The 12842-nt window shown below is 37.7% G+C and overlaps 1 protein-coding gene across 6 annotated transcripts in view; it reads right to left on the reverse strand.

Moving 5' to 3' along the window:
- Positions 1–12842, reverse strand: part of MEI4 (meiotic double-stranded break formation protein 4) — a 210813-nt gene that overhangs the window by 39738 nt on the left and 158233 nt on the right. The gene's annotated exons all lie outside the window — the stretch shown is intronic.

A 12842-nucleotide genomic window follows, 5' to 3' on the forward strand; every position in this document is an offset into this window, starting at 1 on the left:
AAAAGGTTTTGCATTTATATGGAGCCCATCTTGAGTCAAAAAGGAATCAAAGGCATATGCAATCTATATTTGTTACAGATACATGCTCCATACAAGATTGTGCTTAGGAATGGAGTAGTGGACTCATACTGAATGAGTAGGGCTCCCTTTTCTTTTCTGTGTAAACATGAGAAATGAGAGCAACCTGGATAACTTAAAAAATACACACACACACATAAAATCTTTGAAGGGCTGTACCCATGGCATATGGAGGTTCCCAGGCTAGGGGTCAAATCAGAGCTACACCTGCCAGCTTACACCACAGCCACAGCAACACCAGATGTGAGCCATGTCTGCAACCCACACCACAGCTCACGGCAATGCCGGATGGATCCTTAATCCACTGAGTGAGGCTAAGGATAGAACCTGCATCCTTATGGCTCCTAGTCAGATTCATTTCCACTGAGCCACAATAGGAACTCCCTTAAAAGTATCTTCAAACAAAGTATTGTTGTTGCCAATGCAACAGTAATGAACTTTCTGACCCCTTGACCACAGAGAATGAGGGTTCTGCTCTGTGAATCTCAGGCATGTGACTTAGGATATGTATATAGGAGGCACTGAAAAACACTTGTTGATTTGGGCTAAATTCTAAGAGACATGCATTGTAAGCCTAAACAAAACTTGTCTCTTTGGTATGTTGTTGGATTCGGATGGCTAAAATTTTGTTGAGAATTTTTGCGTCTAAATTCATCAAAGATATTGGCCAAGAGTACACCACGACCAGGTGGGATTCATCCCAGGTGCACAAGGATGGCTCAACATATACAAATCAATCAACGTCATACACCACATTAACAAAAGAAAAGTCAAAAACCACAGCATCATCTCAATAGATGCAGAAAAAAACATCTGACAAAGTCCAACATCCATTCGTGATCAAAATTCTTACCAAAGTAGGTACAGAGGGAACATACCTTAACATAATCAAAGCCATTTATGACAAACCCACAGCAAATATAATACTCAATGGAGAAAAGCTGAAAGCCTTCCCACTCAAATCTGGAACAAGACAAGGATGCCCACTCTCACCACTCTTATTCAATATAGTACTGGAAGTCCTAGCCACAGCCATCAGACAAACAAAAGAAATAAAAGGCATCCAAATAGGAAGAGGAGAGGTAAAACTCTCACTGTATGCAGATGACATGACACTATATAGAGAAAACCCTAAGGATGCAACACAAAAACTACTTGAACTGATCAACAAATTCAGCAAATTAGCAGGCTATAAGGTTAACATTCAGAAATCAGTCGCATTTCTGTCTACGAACAATGAAATATTAGAAAAGGAATACAGAAATACAATACTATTGAAAATTGCACCACAAGAAGATAAATACCTGGGACTACACATGACCAAGGAGGTAAAGGACTTATATGCCAAGAACCATGAAACATTAATCAAGGAAATTAAAGAAGAGGCAAAAAAAAAAAAAATGGAAATATATTCCAGGCTCATGGGTCAGAAAGATTAATATTGTAAAAATGGCCATACTAACCAAAGTGATCTACAGATTCAATGCAAACCCTGTCAAATTACCCATGACATTTTTCACAGAACTAGAACAAACAATCCAAAAGTTTAAATGGAACCACAAAAGACCCAGAATTGCCAAAGCAATCCTGAGGAACAAAAACCAAGCAGGAGGCATGACTCTCCCAGACCTCAAGAAGTATGATAAAGCCAGAGTCATCAAGACAGTGTGGTACTCATACCAAAACAGACATACAGACCAATGGAACAGAAGAGAGACCCCAGAAATGAACCCAGACACCTATGGTCAATTAATCTTCGACAGAGGAGGCAAGAATATACCATGGGAAAAAGACAGTCTTTTCAGCAAGTATTGCTGGGAAACCTAGACAGCTGCATGCAAATCAATGAAACTAGAACACACCCTCACACCATGCACAAAAATAAACTCAAAATGGCTGAACGACCTAAATATAAGACAAGACACCATCAAACTCCTAGAAGAGAACATAGGCAACACATTCTCTGACATCAACCTTACGATTATTTTCTCAGGTCAGTCTCCCAAGGCAACATAAATAAAAGCAAAAATAAACCAATGGGGCCTTATCAAACTGACAAGCTTTTGCACAGCAAAGGAAACCAAAGAGAAAACAAAAAGACAACCTACAGAATGGGAGAAAATAGTTTCAAATGATTCAACTGACAAGGGCTTAATCTTTAGAATATACAAGCTACTTCTGCAACTCAACAGCAAAAAATCCAACAACCCAACTGTAAAATGGGAAAAGACCTGAATAGGCATTTCTCCAAAGAAGATATACAGAAGGCTAACAAGCACATGAAAAAATGCTCAACATCACTGGTTATTAGAGAATTGTAAATCAAAACGACTATGAGATACCACCTCACACCAGTCAGAATGGCCATCATTAATAAGTCCACAAATAACAAATGCTGGAGGGGGTGTGGAGAAAAGCGAACCCTCCTGCACTGTTGGTGGGAATGTAAGCTGGTACAACCACTATGGAGAACAATATGGAGGTACCTTAGGAAAGTATATAGAGAACTAACATATAATCTAGCAATCCCACTCTTGGGCATATATCTGGACAAAACTTTTCTTGAAAAAGACACATGCACCACTATGTTCATTGCAGCACTATTCACAATAGCCAACACTGGTATCAATCCAAATGCCCATGGACAGATGATTGGATTAGGTAGACGTGGTATATATACACAATGGAATACTACTCAGCCATCAAAAAGAACAAAATAATGCCATTTGCAGCAACCTGGGTGGAACTAGAGACTCTCATACTGAGTGAAGTAAGTCAGAAAGAGAAAGACAAATACCATATAATATCACATATCTGGACTCTAATATATGGTACAAATGAACCTTCCCACAGTAAAGAAACTCATGGACTTGGAGAATAGACTTGTGGTTGCCAAGGGGGAAGGGAAGGGAGGGGGAGGAACTGGGAGTTTGGGGTAAATAGATGCAGAATGTTGCCTTTGGGATGGATTAGCAATGGGATCCTGCTGTTTAGCACTGGGAACTCTGTCTAGTCAATTATGATGGAACATGTAATATGAGAAAAAAGAATGTATACATGTATGTATAACTGGGTCACCATGCTGTACAGTAGAAAAAATATATAAATAAATGATAAAAATATTAAAAAAAATAAACTTGTCTATAAGATAAAACTATTCATATTAGTTTATTTTCAAACTGTGCCCACTTTTTCTGAATCAAAATATACCCTAAATGCTTTCTTCCTATTTTTTTCCTTTTTCCGCCACCCCCGCAGCATGTGGAAGTTCCCGGGCCAGGGAATGAATCCAAGATGCACATGCGACCTATACCATAGCTGTAGCGATGTCAATGCCTGATCCTTAACCCACTGTGACACCATGGGAACTCCATCTTCCTATGTTTGATAACATGAATATATTGAGTAATAGAGAAGTTCATAGGATGATTACAGCACACATGAAGAAACACATGATTTAAATAAAATATAATTTATGTATATCTATTTTCAAAGTTTTAATTATTATTTTTTAACACTTGCCATGTCCCATCGACTTCTGAAATTTTCTGATATAGGGCTGCTGAAATTTCTGGTATTCCTCAGCTTTGTAATGGAGGAATATCTTTTTTTTTTTTTTTTTTGACTATCTTTATTACAGCAAAGTAACCAAGCCCAAAAGTTTTTTATTTCTACAGAAAAGAAACAAAAAGTATTACATTCAAGTTAAAGGAGAGAACTTGACTAAAACTCTAAGAATGGAATTTTATTACATATTGGAATGCCTATTCTGGCCCACTTCTACATGGAAATTAGGTGTTCAATTACCTAAAAAAATCATATTGTAGGCCCATTAACAAATAAGGCAAGTTAGGTTATATTTGACTTGGGATGTATGTTCATGCTAACATTACTGCAGTGATATTAAAAGTTCACTGTTTTAGAAGCTCTCGTCTTCTTTCTCAAATTTCTGCTTTCAATTTCTGCAGGTGTTTTTTTAATAAGCTTATCCTTCAAAAGCTAAATGAAATTGAATATATGAGACAGTCATCTCCTCAGATTCTTAACCATTTTGTGCATGTTTAGGATGAAAATGGAAATAAAATTGCTTTAGTTTTCACTAAACTCTGCCACTGCTTTCACATTTTGATATTAGATGTGCTCACTGATAAAGGGTTTTAAATCTACCAATTGGGATACATTTTTATGAAAACATTGCCTCAAATGTTAAAGTAAAAATGTGGAAAATAAGCAATGCCACTCAAACGTGTCAGATTCTTAGGAATACGAATACACTGAGAATCAGAGAGGTTTTCCTGAACCACTGGAGAGAACCCATGAAGTTACAGCTTGGGCAGGCTGAGCACCCTGGACTCCTTTGTTCTATGGTCTATACCTGCCAAGGCTGTAAAGAAGGGCCTTTTCTCATACATTCCTTTGGCCGTTCCCTTTTTTCCCCATTTTCATTCCTTGAAAACTGCAGCACTCTCAAGAAAACATACAAAACAGAAATTAATACCTACCTTAAAAAGTCAGAGACCAAAAGTTTCTCACCCTAGTCAATTGCAATATACTGTACCACTTTCTCTGTAACCAATAGTTAGAAGTGAGTACCCTAATTTGAAAATCTTAAACTCTAAACATCTACGTGTAGAACATAGCTTTCCTTCTTTTTTGAGGGGTGGGGGTGCTACACCCAAGGCATGTGGAAGACTGAACCCACACAACAGCAGTGACCCAAGTTGCTGCAGTGACAAAACAATGCTGGATCCTTAACTTGCTGTGCCTTAACTTGCTTTCCTTCTTTTTCTTTCTTTTATTTACTAGATGACACCTGATATTCCAGGCAATCCAGATCACTTATCTTTATCACTATAACTTTTTGTTTTTTCCCCTTAGTTTTACTGTGACATAACTGACTTATAGCTCTATTAGTATAAGGTGTTTTTCTTAATGATTTTATATATATTTTATTATGAAATGATTACCAAAATAAGTTTGGTTAACATCTATCACTTCGTATGGTTTCAAAGTTTTTTCTTATAAAAAAGTATTTTTAAAGGTGTACTCTCTTAACAACTTTCAAATACACAATAGAGTTTTATTAACTATTGTCACCATACTGTATCTTGCATTCTAGAACTTAATTATCTTATAACTGAAAGTCTGCATCGTTTTACTACCTCACTCATTCCCTCCCAGCCCCCATGAGATAATATATTTATCTGTTTGACTTGGTTCACTTGGTAATAATGCTCTCAACATCCAACCATGCTGTCAAAAATGCCAAGACTTCATTATTTTTTAAGGCTAGAAAATACTCCACTCTTAGTATGTTTGTGTGTGCGTATTATATGAATATGCACCCTATACTTATGTCTCTACTCTGCTTTCTTTATCCATTCATCCTTGGATGGACACTTTGTTTCCAAGCTTGATACTGTGAATAAGGCTGCAATAAACTTGGGAGTATAGGTATCTCTTTGAGATCTTTAATTTCTTGAGGAACTTGTGTACTGTTTCCTTAGCTTGAAACCCACTCCAAACATGTTCTCCTTAGTGGACAAGTCTGTTTTGGCATGAAAATGCCTTGTTTTCACAGGCCCCAGCAATCCACCCTTTAGCCTGCTATGGGGATCAGCACCTAGGGCCAATCTCAGAAACGGCACAAAACTAGCTTCTGGGAGCTGCATTCTGGAAAGTTAAACTATACTCGGGGAACAAACAACAGCCCCAATTCGTCTTTGCTGAGGAAAGCAACGCTTGCCTTTTTCTCAACTAGCCCTATGCAATACATAGTGTCTGCACCAATGTATATTCCCACCAACAGCACACGTTTTCTCCACATCCTTGCCAGCACGTGTTATCTCCTGCCTTTCAGATAACCGTCATTCTAACAGGCGGGAAGTGATGTCTCACTGTTGTTTTGTTTTCCATTTCTTTGATGACTAGTGACATCGAGCACCTTTTCATGTATTCATTGGCCATTCTCTATGTCTTCTTTGGAAAAATGTCTATTCTTATCTTCTGCCTATTTTTCAAATCAGATTATTTATTTGCTATTGCATTGTATGAGTTCTTGATATAATCTGGATATTAACCCTTTAGCAGGTATATGATTTGCAAATATTTTCTCCCATCCTATAGGTTGCCTTTTTGTTCTGTTGATGTTTCCTATGCAGGAAGCTTTTGAGTTTGGTGTAGTCCCAGTTTATTTTTATTTTTGTTTTCTTTCCTTTTGGTGCCAAATCCATTTCTTTCCATTTCTTCAATAAGTACTTTTTTGAAGTACAAACATGTACCTTCTCAGAAAAAGAGACAGTCACTGATCAGTCTTTTGCCTGAAGTCATTCTTTCTGGGCACTCAAAGGATTTCTGCATAAAGTGAACATGGTGGAGAGACCTAGTTTCCAATATTCTTTCCTTCCCTTTATTCTTTTTTAATTGAGTGAACTACAGATTAGAAAACAAGTGGGGGTGAGTTTGAGGATCAGTAAGAGTTGCTGATTATGGGTTGCTTCCTTTCTATTTTAGTTGAAAAATCCTCATTGGAACAACACATTTATTTTTTTCCATAGGTGAGTTAGAGAAATGGAACAATGGATAAGACATTTTTGCTAACCTCAATACATTAAAAAAAGATATGTAAATGACACTGAAGTATAATTATTTCCAATAACATGTGTTACTACCTAATATAGAGAGTGGAGTGAGAAGGCTTTGGGTGCTCCTGCTTATGGGGACTATAGGAAGGCTTCCAAAAAGACGTTAGGTTTCAACAACATCAGGAAAAGACACATTACTGAAATACATTTGTTTTTTCTCATGACACGGAAATAACTCTGGTGATTTCTTTCTGACAGTCATTAAAACTGCAGCAATGCATTCTCATGCTTGTGGGGAAAAAAGTAAGAATTAATCATATTTAATTGACATTTTATTGGTGGCATAGCCAAATGCAATGTACTTTCTGTACTTACCCCGAATTTCTCGACTTAATTATAATGCAAGGCACAGAGAGCTATGACAGCCATTGTACACCTGGTTCCTCCACAGCTATTTCCTCCTATACAGCATGACCCCACACCACCTCAGAACTTGTAGGGAACACCACTGATTCATTTATTTAAGCACATGCTAAACATTCTATGAACTCTCCAAAATAAGTAAGTAAATGTTCTTTTACTTCTTTCAGCTCCTAGTAAGGGTACAGAACCCTTAAAGGTGATAGAATCTTATTAAAAATGACTTCCCCAAGAATCCTCCAATTTCTCAGTAAAGAATCTAGGAGGGTGAAGTACCTGTTGTGGCTCAGTGGGTTAAAAAGCTGACTAGTATCCATGAGGATGCAGGTTTGATCCCTGACCCTGCTCAGTGGGTTAAGGATCTGGCATTGCCGTGAGTTGTGGTATGGGTTGCAGATGCGGCTCGGATCTGGTGTTGCTGTGGCTGTGGCATAGGCTGGCAACTGTAGCTCTGATTTGACCCGTAGCTTGGGAACTTACATATGTTGCAGGTAGGGCCCTAAAAAAAAAAAAAAAAAAGAAAAAAAAAGAATCTACGAGGGACAAAGAAACTCAAAGCAAGAAGCTAATTCAGCTGAATAAAGAAATATAATCCCAAACCACCCCCCACCCCAGTTCTCCAGTACTTGCCAAACAACAGGCTGGGGGACCATACACCAGGCTGTGTATGGCAAGATGTGGTAAGGGCCCTGGAAAGTGTTAGTGCTTAGCACTCTAGTCCTCCCGTATCTGGTAAACTCATCAAAGCAATTCAAGCAGGATGCAGGAGTCCATGCTGGGTCAACAGAACAGCAATGGACACAGGTGCCACTATCTGCCCTCCTGGAATGGGGGTAGGTTTCTAGTCTCACCTGAAGGCACTGACCAAGGACAACTGACACAGGCATTTGTGGGAAAATCCTAGGCTGATTCAATGATAATTTTCCCATGAGAAGACAAGGGGAAAGGAGATTAAACAAATAAAAATACAGACTCCATAGGACACACTGAGGTGACAGAAGAAAAGGAATCATATCCTTAATGCAAGAAGAAAGGACACAAGGAAAAGACAAAGAGACCAGAATAAACAGAAGGAAGAGGGTGTGGCAAGTTCAGTGATAGGAAAGGATACATGCCCATTATGAAAAGGGGAAAGCCAACCATAAAAAGGCAACCATATTTAATTATAGAGAGCAAATAAAAAGTGAAATGAAAACTGTATGTGGTGAAATGAAGAACATTTATGCGGGGGCTAAAATTCGAAAAGAAGAATTGAAATCCGCATTGAAGATAAAAAATTGAAAGAAGCAATATTATAGAAAAATAAATGGTGAAGGAAGAACTCGAGAATGTCTACTTGACATGTAATGGGTAAGGACAAAGAGATTAACATAATAAGAAATTATAATAAATATAGATAATGTCAGCCATAGACTGCAATACCTGGCCTTTTTGAAGACATAATTTTTAACAATGTTTCCTCAAAACAATTCCCAATGAAGAACTACAGTTTTATTTTTAACTTGAAAAAATTATTCTCAATATCCTTTAGAAGCATGAACAGGAAGAACACTAATAAAAAGTAGTTACAGCAATTAGGTATTAAAATACCTAGTAAAGCAAAAGTAACTAAATTAGTGATGTAGTACTGCAGGAACTTACAGGTTAGATTAATGAACAAATGCTGTGAAAACTAAGTAGATAACAAAGGAAGCATTGAAAACCAAAGGAAAATTTAGAGTTACTTAACAAATAATTGGAGGTTGCATTTTTTTTTTCACGTGGAGCCTCGCTTCACTCCATGAATCGATATACTTTCTAAATATATTATATACAGAATCTTACAATATACAACAAATCAATTTCCAGCAATATGATGAACCAGGTGACCAATTTAACTCTCATGCTACAGAATACCTGAAAGTACTAAACACATTCCCCCTCATGGACTCATACAGACACACACACGTAACAGGAGAGGAAAGGGTTGAGCTATCTGGAAAACAAGGACCATCTTCGGGAGTGAGAAATAACAGGAAAGACTGAACCCAAACTGATGATCTGCCTGACACGCTCAAGCTGTGCAAACAGGGAATCTGCCAATTCCTTGTGGACCAACATTTGGGCTTTTACCCGGTGACCTCCACACAGGATGGAAGACACAGGCTGCTTCCTGGACCAGTGAGATTTTGGAACTGAGGCACTGGCATCAGGCTGAAACCATCCAGAGTCACCATAAGGAGGTAAATGAGGAAAAGCAACAAAAGGAGAGAATGAATTTTTATTGGCTTCACTTGGTTCCCAGTGGATAAGAAAAAAGGAAAAAGAATTTCTGAAAATTTGGAGTTGTAAACCTACCCTTATACAGGTTGAAGACAAAACTCACATCTATTTTTTTTTTCAGTTTTGTTATGATTTTTATTTTTTCCATTATAGTTGATTTACAATTTCAACTATGTCAATTTCTACTGTACAGCAAAGTGATCCAGTCATACATAATATATACATTGTTTTTCGCACATTATCCTCTATCATGTTCCATCACAAGTGACTGGATATAGTTCCCTGTGCTATACAACAGGATCTCATTGCTTATCCACTCCAAATGCAACAGTTTGCAGCTATTAACACATCTATTTTAAAATTTATACAGACTGTCTTACTCCTTGAAAGTTAAGGAGTCCTCGGCCCTAAAGCCATTTGCATGGGTTGCTTTGTCCGGGAGGCTAGGAAAGGATGTGGAGATCCTGACTTCCCTTTCATTTCCTATGATCCATATAATATAAATATATTTATGGATTATATTAACCCACATAACAAGTATACGTAATAAAATTGAAAACCACTGCCTTTAACTTTTTTCTCAACTTGGAACAAGGATTAGGGGATGGAATTAGTCATGGTCACTGTTATAAACATAATATACTCAAATATTCACCACATCATTTAAATTTCTGAATAATAAAATTACCAAGTTATTGATTTCTGTGTATTTAGTGTCTTATATTTCCCCTCTCATTTATCTTTGTAAAACATAAAGATTTCAATTTATAATACAAATTCCTGAATTAATAAGCAAGAATTTAGAGAGCTAAGGAAATTTAACCAATTCATGGAGAAATGATTACTCCAGATCTTCAAGATGAGGAAATTAGCCCCAAGGCACTCATGCACTGCAAGAAGGCATCTGTTAGGTTTCAAGCATTTGAAAGATGTTTTACTGTCACCTATCAGTGTTGATAGAGGGACTGTTTTGCAGGTGTAAAAATAATCAGAAATTCCAAATTTAAATTTGAGGACATGGCACTGTGATCACAGACTCTACCTTAAAGAATTATTCACATCACGATTCAAAAAGCTATGATAATGAGTATCTCAAGAGAAAGACAAATACAAACAGATTCATGAGCCACTCTTAACAGGCATCAGTGACGTTGCAACGCTTTTTTGCAGAATCTGCTGCTTTTTGCAGATGATCTCTAAACTAAAATGCTAAAACAGCTGATCATGATACTATCTGTTTGAAGGGTACACATAAACCACATTTTGGACTGGGCTGCCACTCTAAGTCTTTGATTCAATTGCCTGAGGACAAAAAAAACATACTGTTCACTAAACAGCAACTGCAAATTATTTTAGAATCTGGCTAGAGGAGTGGACTTTGCAAAGCCACTAAATTAGTTAATAATGGAGCTAGAACAGAAACCATGGCTTCCAGCTGGCACTCTGCTCTCTGTCCCCACATTTTTTTCCAATTCTATCATATCTCCGTCTTCATCCATAATCAAATCATGAGTAAATTAATGGTTACTTTAAAATGTCAGCTTGTCAGTTTTAAGAATAACTTTTTTTCATATTTTGAGCTGCGTTGTCACAGCCTCTTCAGATATGGCTTCTGAAATTAGAACATAGAGGCCGCGTCATAAGTGATAACGATCCCCGGTCTTTATCTTTCTTACACTGATTATGCCCTCTAGCATGAACTAGACAGATTCAAATGGTAATTTTGAACTACTTTTTCTTTAATAGGTTAGAAAAAAAAGTCTGCCTATGTCTTTACAGCTTTGTCCTTAGTTGTTTCTTCTTAAGAGGCCTAAGGCTTCAAATTAAAAACAAAAAAAGAGGATAATTAAAATTACCAAACATTTAATGAGAATATTATGGTAATGGAGAAGATTTTGCAAAATAATGCATCTGAAATAGATCTAAAGAAATTTTACTTAGAGAAAAGCAAAACATCCAGTTATTTATCCAGTGTTAACTTCTCAGTAATATCATCTAAGTGGAAACCATATGCCACAGAAATAATGGCAATATTTTTTGTTTGTTCTCAGGGCTGCACCCAGGGCATATGGAGCCTCCCAGGCTAGGGGTAGAATCGGAGCTACAGCTGCTGGCCTACACCACAGCCACAGCAACGCCAGATCTGAGCCTAGTCTGCAGCCTGCACCACAGCTCACAGCAACACTTGATCCTTAACCCACTGAGAGAGGCGGGGGATTGAACCCACAACCTCATGGTTCCTAGTTGGATTCATTTCTGCTGTGCCATGATAGAAACTCCTGCAATTTTTTTTTTTTAAATACTCACCACTTGTATGCCATTCAACCACAAAGCATTTATTTGAAGAAAGTAAGCACAGTGTCCAACCATTCATTCAGCAGGTTTCTAAAATCCTATTATTTTTGTAATCAACATCCAACCAACCCACAAACTTATGAGAATCAAAAAATCTGTGAAATCAATCCTGGAAATAGAAAAACAATGAAAACAAGAACAGGATACCTAACGTTTCTCAAAGACAATCAAAATTTTATATTTGATACTCCTCTCTCCCCTGCCCCCAACCTGTCCTGCTCTCATTCCTCACTTCTTTTTGCCAGACAGACTGGGTTTCTCTAGGTTTTAACCATTCATACTACTGGTGCACATTTACACGACCACGACAATGAAAAAGGCAATGGAAAGAAAGCATGTACAGAAAAAACATCTCAAGGATCCCTGCCACACTCTCCAGCTCACCATGGCCCCATTCCCACTCTGCTCTCGCCAGGAAAAGATGTTTCTGCCCAAGCCTTTGCTGCTCTCAAACATGATCTTAAAATAGTCTCCTTCTTTGGCTTCCTAGCCCCTCCGCCTCTTCTCACTGTAATATAGTCTATTTGTTGAAGATGATGAGTTACTTTTCCTGTACAGTCTGGAGTTTACCAATGGCACCCTCGTGGTTAATTTAATATGTTTCCTCTGATTGCCTGTAAGTTTATCATTCGTTCTAGAACCTTCAGTTTGATTTGTTGACAAAACAGACAACTTCAAAGACCTCATGGCATTTTAACCAGGCATCAGATTCCAAAGCTCATGCTCTTGGCCAAAATGCTTAAGCGTACCCTTGAGGATGGCTCTTAAGAGACTGAGCCTTTGGGTGGCAAGTGCCCAGCTAATTTTCATCTTTGTTGTCAGTTAGGCTCATGGAAGCTTTTCTTAATAAGAAGTAGCTACAAAAAGGCACTCAGTGATGTGGAAATGTTTAGGTGAAATTTAAGCCTTATTTTATCCTTACCTAACATGAGATAATTATTTGTATCAAAACACTGATAAGGAAAAAACTGCACTAATTTAAAATAGAGCTCATTATCAGGAATTTCTACATCCTTGTTAAACAAGTCAAAATAAAAAGGGAAAAGCCACGTTGAGAAGCCCTAACCCCTATACTGTCCATCTGAGCACAGTATGATATAGATTCTGTTCTCCCTGATGGATTGACTACTGACTGCCCCAGGC

The sequence above is a fragment of the Sus scrofa genome, chromosome 1, assembly GCF_054392235.1.
Source record: "Sus scrofa isolate SSC_HxYL_T2T_F1_AM1 chromosome 1, Sscrofa_HxYL_maternal_Yorkshire_Landrace_v2.0, whole genome shotgun sequence".
Lineage (NCBI taxonomy): Eukaryota > Metazoa > Chordata > Mammalia > Artiodactyla > Suidae > Sus > Sus scrofa.